Genomic DNA, 12,364 nt, shown 5'->3' with positions numbered 1-12,364 from the left:
CGTGTACAGTGACAGCCAGTCGCGCGAATACACGACCCCATACACGCGTTCTGCGCAGTTTTGCTGCAAATTTACACGCGAATCTAACCAGACTATCCGCGCAAATATACGCGATTTTGACAGATGACACGCGCTTATACACGCGATCGTAGAGGGAAAAAAAAAATCCAGAGAGTGCTTTTGGGTGCCTGGATGCTGTTCCAGCATCCAGCCACCCAAAGGCACTCTCTGGATTTTTTTTTTGGTGCATTGTACCATAAAAAAAGAGCGATTTAGATTTCAAGACTCACTCTCTATGAATACACGATTCAATATTACTATCTAAAACTTAATACACGACTCAAGACTCACGATTCAATACATTGTCAATACATGATACATTTGTGTACAAGGGAGTCCATATGTCAAAATAGCCCATGGCTTTAATTAGAAACAAATATATACAAAGTCAAACAGGGAGCTGGGTGCAAAAAAGCCCATGGCTTCAGTTACAAAATTTTTTTGTACAACCAGATCCTACAGTATTCTGAAAGCTAATCAGAGGATGATGAGGACCCTGTGCTCTCTCCATGATCAGAGGAGCTCGCATCGGTATGTTCCGATGAGTGGTGCTCGCCTCCACCAGGAGCAGTGGCACGAACATCAGCAGTGGCGGCTGGATCATCAGGGGCAGGAGCATCAGCAGCTTGTGCCTGTTCAAGAAATATACCGTATGTAAGTATACATATATATGCAATTAAATAAACCGAAATCATTCATTTAGAGTTTTCAAGTACCTGTCGACCGTATGGTCTCATGGCCGTGTCAAACTGCGCATCCGTAATACGTCCCTCGTTTCTGAAGATGGCCCACGTGTCACGTCTGCTATTGCGGCGAGCATACCCAGTCTCGTGGGCTGTGGGCCCTCTCCCCATAACCCGTCGCTGTAACATAATCAAGATAGTTTGTAAGATCAAAACAATCATAGAATCAATGAATTTGGCAAACAATCAAATAAAGAGGCAAGTTACTTACGAACTCTGCCTCCCACGACTCGACGCCGCCAGATCCGAAATGCGACGATCCAATGGTCTCCATCTGGATTCGTCGTGCCTCCACATGCTGCCTGCTCTTCACGCCTCCCTCTGCGCGCTTCTTTGCCTCCTTCCACTCGCGTTTGTGGGCAGTGGCAGGTTTCTCACAAGGATAGCCACCCGCAGCTACATTCACCCCATCATCGTACGCGAGTTTCTTAAGGTGAGATCTTTTATTACTTAAGATCTCCCTTATTCGCGTCCTTCCCCATACATCCGAGAATGTCGCTCGTGGGGGATTGGGGTACCGACTATGTACACTATCTAGGACCTCCCTAACTAACCGGCTATCCTGATCTTTAAATTTTACAAAACAGTTTCTATACATGTTTGAAACTACCCCCCGCATATACTCCATCACCTCTTTCCCTCTCGCATCCATGACTACCCCGCCCCTATCCGTAACATCGTAGAAAATCTCTCCCTCCACCTCTCTCGCCTCCTCCGACTCCTCACTGTCTCCTCGTACATGCCTCCCTCCATGCCCTCTCTCACCGCGTGCCCTACTACCACCCCCACCAAAGCACCCGCCGCATAATCCTCCACTCCCGCTCTCCCTACTGCGGCGTCGGCTCTCATCTGTACTGCGGGAGTAGCCATGACTAGGGGTGGCTGCACGTGACTGTGTACGTGACTGTAGCTGTGAGGGAGCACGTGATGGTGGCCGTGAGCCCTCACGTGACGGTACAGAGGAGGGTGTGCGTGAGTGTGTCCGTGCAGGGGTGTGTCTCCTCGGTGAGCGTGTATGCGCAGGGGTACGTCTCGTCGGACTCGCAGGCGTAGACGGCAGTGGAGAGGCTTGTGTACTTGGGGGCGTGGTGTGACCTGGGAGTCTAGGAGGAGGATGGGCATACATATACTCTGTCAGCTCCACTAGATTAGGATGGCGCCCAAAATGGTTTATCATCTCCATCATCCAAGTGGCGTATGCCCACGGATCGGAGGAAGAGCCTGGATCCATGAAGAATCTGCAAAGCGTCGAAATTCCGCCTCAATGAACCAAGCAAAACATGCATATAAAAAATAAACATATCTCCTACAATATATCTCCTCAATATATCTCCTACAATATATAACCTACAACATATATCTACCATTCTAGAAAATAAACATATCTCTTACAATACCAAACATCGAATTAGTAGAAGATCATAAGCCAAAAGAAGAAGTTCATTTCGAATTAGTGACGAAATTCATGAAAAACAAAAACTCTTTCCTCTATCTTGACGGACATTGTCCATCAAGGGAGAAATGACTAAACACATACACAAGGGTTCCTTCTTCTCTCTTTCCTCTATCTTGACGGATGTCGTTTGTCAAGAAATAAATAGTTAAGCACATATACAATGTGTGTGAATTCTATCCTCTGTCGCTTTCAAGTACACATAGCACGGGTGGAAAGAAAGAAAGCGACAGATTTGCCAAAACAAACAAACGACAACCAACCTCTTTGAAAAGTCTTTGAAAAGTGAGTTCGTTGATTCTTGCTTCTCTCTCCCTTTCTGTGTTGTCTGCACCCTTTGCTTCTTTTGGGAAGTCCAAGAGGGAGAAAGAGGGCTTTTGAAAGAAAGAAAGCGACGCAGAAAGAAGAAGAAGAAGTGTTTTGAAAGAGGGCTTTTGAAAGAAAGAAAGCGGCGCGCGCGGTAGGTAAACGCGAAAAGCACGCGTGTAAAAGCGCGTGTAAAAGCGCAGCAGAATACATTTTAGACGCGCCTGTACACGCGACACAGAGCCTGTTTATACTTTTTTTAAAAACTGATTGTTCTTGTGTATCCATTGTTTTGTGCATAGGATGTGTATGATTTCACTAAAAACTGATCCTACTTCTGTATTGGTTATTTTGGACATAGCATGTCATCATCCTCTTCAAGCAGTTCTGGTGAGGATGAGACAATGCGTCATCGTGATCGCGACGTGTGGCTGGCACAAAGGATCAAGTGTACGTGTAATCGATGTCAAGGGTGCATTGTACGAGCGCGTCGAATTACATTGAATCACATCTCGATGTATGGAGAATGGATTCAAACAGGTTTAGAGGTGAGAAGATGTGAATTGAAAGTATTAAAATAACTCATGGTGTGCAAATTAATGGAGCGCGTTGTAATATATATACTGTGATTGAAGCAGGATGCAGTACCACACCCTAACATGGTGCCATACGCACGGCGAGAGCATGCAAAGCGTCGACGAGATGATGCTGGAGCTTCGGGATCTGTTGTCGGAGATGAGTGGGAAAGGGATGACAATAGCCCTGCACCCCACTTAGTTGTGGAAGAGGAAGTGTTTGATGACATGGTGCGGAATCTTTTTAGGGATGATCGCAAAGGTGTGGACGACAATGATATGGAACAAGAGCATCTCTACAACGCTTCATCGACACCGGTTTTTGAAGGGTGCACATTCTCTATTTTACGTGCTTCACTTGAACTGCTCAATATACAAACAGTTTATGGATGGAGCAATGCAAGTCTTGACGCATTATTGAAGTAAGCATTGTAACTTGCAAATTTCAGTTAGTGGTTTTTGGTTTACAGTATAGGGTTTAGGGTTATGGGCTAATTGATGATATTGGATGCAGGCTATTATCAAACATGCTTCCAAAGGGGAATAGACTACCCACCTCAAGAGACAAAGCGAGGCGCTATGTGACATCTCTTGGAGGATTGGATTATGATCGCATACATGCATGCGTCAATGATTGCATTCTCTTTCGTGGGACGCATAAGGAGGCTCGACAGTGTCCCACTTGTGGTGAAGCAAGGTATAGAACAGATGTGAAGAGTTTTGATGTACCTCGTAAAGTCTTGCGACACTTTCCTATAATTCCTCGCATCAAACACATGTTCAAGTGCAAATCCATAGCAGAGCTCATGTCATGGCATTCCTCGCATCGATCGGATGATGGCATGTGGAGAATTCCTGCAGACACTCCTGCTTGGAAGCATATTGAAGATGAATGGCCCAGCTTTAAAACAGAGCCCAGAAACTTGAGACTTGGCCTAGGTATGGATGGAGTGAATCCGTTTGGTTTCAAGAGCACCGCATACAGCGTGTGGCCGGTTGTGTTGGTGAATTACAACCTTCCACCATCAATGGCGATCAAGAAGGGACATCTTATGTTATCCCTTCTGATTCCAGGGAAACATAAAGTCAAGCATATGGATGTTTATCTTGAACCGTTGATTGATGAGTTGGAGGAACTATGGAGAGGTGTTGCGGTAGTGGACATTAGTAGGCCTCCCTCCTCTCGACACTTCGACTTAAAAGCAGTGTTGATGTGGACAATGCATGACTTTCCAGGATACAGCGATTGTTCTGGTAAGAATTCTAACTACCTCCCGACTCTAATACTACTAGCTATATCAATTATAACTATTGACTTTATTATTCTAACTTTTTTTTAATTTTAACAGGTTTGAGGACATCGGGTAAACATGCATGTCCTATATGTGGCCCTTCATTGGTACATGAGTATGCTGATGGTTTGTGTAAGACCATATTCGATAATCATCATCGATTTCTCCCATCAGATCACCCTAAATATGCTCCTAGTAAGAGGAACATTCATCCACAGACACTTCGTGCAAAAGATTGGAAGCGTATTTGGGAGTCTTCAAATGTTCTTCCTCCAGATGGCATGAACAGGTACATCTCCATTGTTTTCAATCTTGTTTTGTGTAGTCTCTAAAGTTGGAATAAAGATGACAGTCTGCAATCCCTTGTGTAGGTACTCCATTTTTTTCCGGCTACCATATTGGACCCATCTCAAGATCAACCATCTTCTTGATCCCATGCACATCTTCAAGAATGTGGGATCTAGTATTTGGGAACATGTTATTGGTAAAAGAGACAATGTTAGCGTACGGGAGGACTTGCAGGTCGCAGGACGTATGCGTCAAGCTTGGCCACGAGAGGAGGGTGGGCACGTTCGTCTTCCGCCTGCTCCCTGGATTATATCAAAGAAGGAGGAGAAGCAGGTAAAGCAAGCCATCACCACTTTGCGTACTCCCACTGGATGCATGAGATCGTTGAAGGGAGCGTTTACAACCACTAAGAAAAGAGGGGTTGAGCAACTACATGGGTTGAAGTCCCACGATTGGCACAAGATGCTCCAAGTAAGTGTTTTCCAATTATTGTAGGTTGAAATTAAATTTTGTAATGCCCTAACCCAAATATACATGTGCTCTTATGTGCGCAGTTCATACTACCTACTAGCATCAACCATTGTGCAGACAGGAGTTTGAAAAGATGTATTTATAAGATGGGCGAGCTTGTGAGGTATGTAAATCCCATGTAAGATCACCCTTCATTATACCTTGCAAAATGAATGTGCATGAGGTATAACGTACTGTGCATTTATTTTTCAGATATGTTAGTTCCAAAGCAATTGATCCAGCCACATTGGATGATGCGCATGTTATGGCAGTGGAGGTGGTTTGTATGGTAGAGGAGACTTTTCCGCGAACCATTCTCACAAGTCAACTACATCTCATTGTGCATTTAGTGGAAGAAATTGCTTTATGTGGCACTGTGCATGCCCGTTGGATGTTCTTCCTAGAGCGCTTCATGAAGACCTTAAAAGACTTTGTGAGGCAAAGTGCAAGGCCCGAAGGAAGCATGGCTGAGGGTTGGTTGATACAAGAGTCTCTTGTATATATATCAGAATTTCTTGATCAGGTGGATAGCTCTTTGCCGCGACTATGGAGCAATGAAGAGGACTTGAGGATGACGTCTATTGTGCCTCAAGGAAAAGGACAGAGCAAAGTAATTGAGAGAACATTGATTGATGATCTTAATTTCACTTGCATCCTTAATAGTGATGTGATGAGCAGATGGGTTACAAGATACGAGGATGCAAAGACAAAAAGGCAAGCAGACAGAGCTCTCTTTCGGAGGCAACATGGCTCTCGTAAGGCGTACCCTAAGCATCTAGCAACACTTCCGAATGATATTCATGTTGATTGGTTGCATGAGGAAATGGAGAGAGCAGAGAGAGATGAGGGGCTGCATATCACGGCGGAAGAATGGGAGTATGCACGAGGATGCATGTTAAAGGTACATAGAACAAATGTAAATTTGCATTCTTTGTAAGTGATTGGCTTTTCATATTTATTCACATTAATTGCTTACATAGATATTGCTTATATTTTGGTCCAGTGCACTATGTTCAATGCTATATGGTGTGAAGGCAAGCATTTTCGAACACAAAGAATAGATGAAAAGAGGAATACACAAGATTGCGGTGTCATTAGTAGCTTTGAGGGAGCCAATGGAAAAATTGATGATTATTGTGGCACAATCCAAGACATATACAGACTTGACTTTCGCCGCTTCTTTGTGTATGTTTTGGATGTCAAATGGCAAATGAACGTGGTGGAAAAAGGGCCTAACGCAACGATAAAACGCCATGCAAGTGGCTATGTAACTATTGACTCTACAAAGTTTTGGCAAACAAAGAAAGATAGGCTCGTATTGCCACAACAATGTGAGCAGGTATGCATTTTTTTACAAATGTGTTTCATGTACATATATATCTAAGCTCGCGCACCCCTTGACTTTTGATATGCTAATTAATTAATGAATTATGTGTATTTGAGTAGGTTATCTATCTGCCAATGGTGCATGACAGTAAATGGTGGTATGTCATCCCTATTGCACCACGTTCCAAAGTAATGTATAATACATTCACTGATATGGAGCATATGGAGGATGTGGCAAGCCGCAAAGAAGATGATGTCGAACATGCCAATGTAGATGATCATGATAATGAGGATGAGCGTGCCATTTCTCATGATCATGAGGATGACCCTTCCATTGAGGATGATGGTGATGATGATGAGAATGATCAAGGCATCGGTACCATTATCAATGGGAAAAATAGCGATAGTAGAATAAATTTAATCGTAGCCTTACAAATTGATCAAATGGATATTGATGTTGATCGTTTGGCAAGGATGGATCTTATTGAAGATGAGATCGAACCCTAACCAATCCATCACTGTATTGTTCCAAATTCATGACATTTCTATTGTATACTTTGTCTTTCAATAACCATATGAAGATATATTTTTCAATATATTACGTTGTTGTAAGTGCATGTAGTGGGATTTTGTAATGGCTTGTACAACACTGCAATGCACAATGACATTTTTAAAACTTAATGGTTTTCTGTTTTGAAAAGAAATGGATTTTTGTAGTTAGGCTCTGTGTCGCGTGTAACAGAGCGTGTATTATGACAGACTTAACGCGCAAATACACGCGCCCACACATGCAATTATACACGCGCTGTTACATGCATGTATACACGCGCCCGATATTGCTGTAAGTATAAACGACCATACACGCGCCCGTAACTTTTCGCGTGTAATGGACGCGTGTATGGCGGCATTGTGTTGTAGTGTCTCTCTCTGTGTGTGTGTATATATGTGTGTGTGTGTGTGTGTGTGTGTGCGTGTGTGTGTGTGTATGCAAGGAAGATATAATGAGAGTACATTTTGTGGTGCTTCAAGTGAATACGCTGCCCTGGAATCCATGATGGATCACCCTATATTAATAACTATGTCACTATATCATACACATGGAAATATCCCCCTAGCTGAATGCTAGGGCCTCTAAAATAGGCACCTTAGATGGTTAAGGTGGGCTCCCACCACCCCTATCTTTGCACATAGAATTCCACAAACATACGCCCCACTTGCCCTTGCCTTGGTCCCCAATTACAATCCGACAATGGTAAACTAGCAACTGGGACATTGTCACCCACTTTTTCAATGGAAAACAAGTGATATATATCATTGCTTCACCTATAGGTGCCTAACATATGCACATTGTCACCCACTTTGTCTTAATAAAAATGGAGAATAAACTTGGAAACAAAGATCAAGAGAAAATCCCATTAGGAGCCAAGCAATTGAGGCTACAAACAAACCTTACATCTTCATGGAATATATTGAACAAGTTTGCAAGGTGAATAACTTTACAAATGGCATTAAGCAAGTGCAAGCATTTGGATTGCACCTTAGAGAAAAGGGGCAAACTTGGTTCACCACGCTTGATGTCACTGAGAATTTCTCATTCACCAGGCCTGATGTCACTGAGAAATCCTTATTGATAGTACTCTAGGACCTTTTCATCAAATGCTTCATAGAGGCTAGTTATGGTGAGCACCTCATAGTTTGAATGATGAAACTTAAGGAGCAAGAGAAAAAGAGCATGCAAAACTATGTCTTGAAATTGAGGAGCATGTTTAGGCATATCTTGGTTTCTTACAAGAACAAAGAAATAATTTGAAATTATCACTATATGGAGGATCATGGATTGTTGTAATAAATCTAACTGCGTCATGAAAGTTTGATCTTCTTGGAAAGAGATTAACCATGCACACATAATGATCCAAAGCTAGTTTGATTTAATATCCTTTTGTCATAACATAGAAATGCATCTAACCCTCCAAGACTAGAGGCTAGCATGGGTACCTATAACCATAAGACAAATGGGAGTGTCAGTCTTCACGCCTTGCTTTTGGCATCTCCTTGAAACATTTCATAGCACTATGTCCCTCATATTTCCCACCATATGACTTTATTATTATAGATCATGCCACAACATATCAAACTAGCAAATCGATCAAAGATCTCTTGTGGTTCTATGAAAAAGCCACAGTGATTATATATGTCCATCCTTTGATTTGTCATGCTTCAATGAGAAAGCCTGTGACTATACATGCCTAGTAATGTGCTACCCACTTAAGGCTCCATTACTAGCCTATTTTATACTATGCAATTTTGTCTATATATCTATTTTGATTACTATGTAATAGTGTGGTTGCAAGATGCTTATTACTTAGTATCATGTCCCCTGCCCGTAGGAACCCCCCCCCCCTTTTCTTTTCTTTTTTTTTTCAAAAATTTTTCCCTCTCCCTCCCCCCCCCGATAGTACGTCGGGGAGAGAGAGAGAGAGGGAGTGAAGTAGGGAAAGAGGGGTGCATGCCGCCCAGTTGGCCACATACAGCTGTGCCCCCTCTTTAAAAGGCCACCCTTCTCATCATCGGTAGGGCTGCCCCCCCCCCCCCCCCTGGGTTGCTGCAGAAGCCCCCCCCGTTTGCTACAGGCATCCCCCTGGCCCCTTCGACGGATGTTGCGCCCCCCTTCTAATGTACAAGCGCCTCCCCCCCGATTGCACCCTGTGAGTCTTCTTCATGCCAGCGTCTTCATAGGCGAGCCTCTTGGGCCGTTTGGTATAGGGCTGCCATCGTGAGAGAAGAGGGAGAGAGAAGAGAAGAAGTGGGAGAGAGAAGAAGAGAGAAGGAAGGAGTGGAAGAGAAGGAAGAAGAGAGAAGGGAGAGAAGGGAGGAGAAGGAGAAGAAGGAAGAGGGAGAGAGAAGACAAGAAGTGGGAGAGACACTACAACAGAAACGAGGCATAGACGCACATGTTAGATGCGCAAAGTTGGGCGCGTCTATCATTGCATCTATATGTGTGTGTAAAAGAGCGTGTAAATAGATGCGAATTTTGTATCTTATATCCGCGTAAATAGAGACCAATATAGATGTGCCTTCAGATGGGCAATTATTTAATCACCTGAAATTGGACTTAATATAATAAAAAAACCAGAGTTAATAATTATTTAACCACTTGAAATTGATTCTTGAGTATACATGCGTGCGCATGATAAAAACCATAGAATTAAGAATACACATTGAATCATTGAATTAAAAAACCAGAGTTAATAATTATTTTTGCATTGCTCTCTAATGAATGGCAGTTTCTCCAGTTGACAAGCCTGATATAAGTAATTAGCGGCAAGCGACAGAAACCTTATTATACAATTAGTAGCAAGCATTGCAATATGTATCTCGTAATTTCTCTACTGAAGATGATAAAAAATACTTCCTTTTTATTATGGAAAATTCAATTTAGCTTTAAACTTGACTATTGATTCTTGAGTATGCACGTGTGTGCGTGATAAAAACCATAGAATTAAGAATACACATTGAATCATTAAGCAAATTAAGTATGTTACAGTGAATGATCCATCTCATCTTCAATGAGATCAGCCCTTGCTAAATTATCTACTTCTAGGTCTATGTTACCAAGAGGTAACGAAACAAATATGTCTTTCCCACTATCAGATGTGTTGCTATATTGCTCAATAACTTCATCAATATCATCAATCACATTATTGTCCTCTTCTGCATTTCCTTGAACATCCTCGCGAGGTTCATCTTGTACTATATCATGCATATCATCCATTATGGTGTCATCATGTACATCATCATTAATTGTTGGATTGTCATCTGCTATCTCTATGTCGGTAATATTACCATATATTGGTTTTGAACGATTAGATATAGGGATGACATACCACCATCGGTTATTGTTTACCGTTGGATGATACACAACCTGTATTTGAAAAAAAAAAGCAAGAAACTTAAATACTTATTATATTGTGTATATGTATCACATGTATACATATAAAAAATTTAGCTTTTGCATATATACCTACTCGCATTGTTGAGGTAGTACTAATGTGTCATTCTTGTTTTGGGGAAATTTTGTAGAGTCAATGATTACAAAACCACCTGGATGACGTCTGATTGTGCAATGCTCATCATTTGTTACCACTTCTTTAAACCACTACACATCCAGTACATATATAAAGAATCGTCTAAAGTCAAGCTTCAGAATATCTTGGATCAAGCCACAATAACTTTCCATGGTACCATTGGCATCCTTGAAGTGAGCAAGGACACCACAATCTTGGGTATTTCTCTTTTCATCTATACGTTGAGTTCGAAGATGTTTACCCTCACACCAAATAGCATTGAATAATGTGCACTAGTAGTAAAAGATTAAGATCAAACATTTCAATTATTTATATAAAATATAACTTATAGAAACAAATTAATTGATAGTATGTCTCACCTTTGATAAGCAACCTCGTGCATATTCCCACTCTTCTTGAGATATATTAATTTCCTCCTTTTTTTCCATTCTCTCCATTTCCTCACGTAACCAATCTATATCAATATGATTAACCTACTCAGGTTTACAGAAGAGTGTGCCTCCACCTCCTCCCTCTGATCTAGTACCTCCTCCTCTACCTTCAGATGAGTCAGAACCAATTGATATAGAGGATTTGGATTCTCCGCCTCCCATGGTCATATAGCACAAACGCTTGAAGCGGGTAGCGGATAAAGCTCCTTCAGTTCTTCCTTCAGTGCTCATTCCTGCTACCTCTAGCAGTGATCTCCCTAGTTATCTCACATGTAATAACCTCTTCAAAGCACACCGAGAAGGTTCGTTGGATATATCAGTGGGAGCGCATTTAGATGATCTGAAAATGAGACATTACGTCCATATCTGGTGCGAAATGCTTGTCTTTCGCTTTTTCTTCTTGCCCTTGCTTCATTATATAGTGTCACCCATTTGCTCATTACATCACTATTGAGCACACAAAAACTATTTAGCTTATGAAGTTCTTCTTTTGTTAGCACTTTACTCATTCCTTTTCCTTGAGGTATTATAGAGGTCATCCTCAAGTCTTCATCATCTTTCCATAGTCGTGGTTGAGAGGGGTCCACTTCAGCAAGATATTCAGAGATATAAACAAGGGATGATTGCACTAACCAACCCTCAGCCATGCTTCCCTCATGCCATGCTTTTTGCGTCACAAAATCTTTCAAGGTTTTCATGAAGCGCTCAAGAAAAAACATCCACCTTGCATGAACTACCCCACAAAGTGCGATCTCATCAATCAAACTGCCCCACAAAGACGAAAAAATATAGAGAACCTAACAAACAAATAATATATTATGTAAACAATTCATCATGCTAAATACTTTAAAGTCAATCGAGAGAAATATTTATAATATATTATGTAAACAATTCATCATGCTAAATACTTTAAAGTCAAGTAATGTCTTGCTTTCTCTCTCTTAGTTGGCGATTTGTTTCCTTTTGGAAGCATTTGTGATAATAACCTATATATATTTTTAAAAGTGAGTTAAAAAACCACCAACATATATTTCTGTCTGATTTCAAAATAGAACAATTAATATTATGATTCATAAGCCAAACTGAATTGATACCTACTTCAATAACTCATCCAAACTGACATTACTCCATCCATAAATTGTTTGCAAGTTAAGTATCTCGAGGGATGTACGAAGAACGGAGTACGTACAACCTTCATACAACGGAGTAGATGACGCTACGTATAGTGGATCATCTGGCTTCTTAGAGTGACCTTCTCCTTGAACTGGTTGCGAAAATAGATGGTGTACCATGTT

Source organism: Lygodium microphyllum, chromosome 24 (genome assembly GCF_053477565.2).
Source record: "Lygodium microphyllum isolate KBCC chromosome 24, Lygodium_microphyllum_v1.1.10, whole genome shotgun sequence".
Classification (NCBI taxonomy): domain Eukaryota; kingdom Viridiplantae; phylum Streptophyta; class Polypodiopsida; order Schizaeales; family Lygodiaceae; genus Lygodium; species Lygodium microphyllum.
This window is presented reverse-complemented; position numbering follows the sequence as displayed.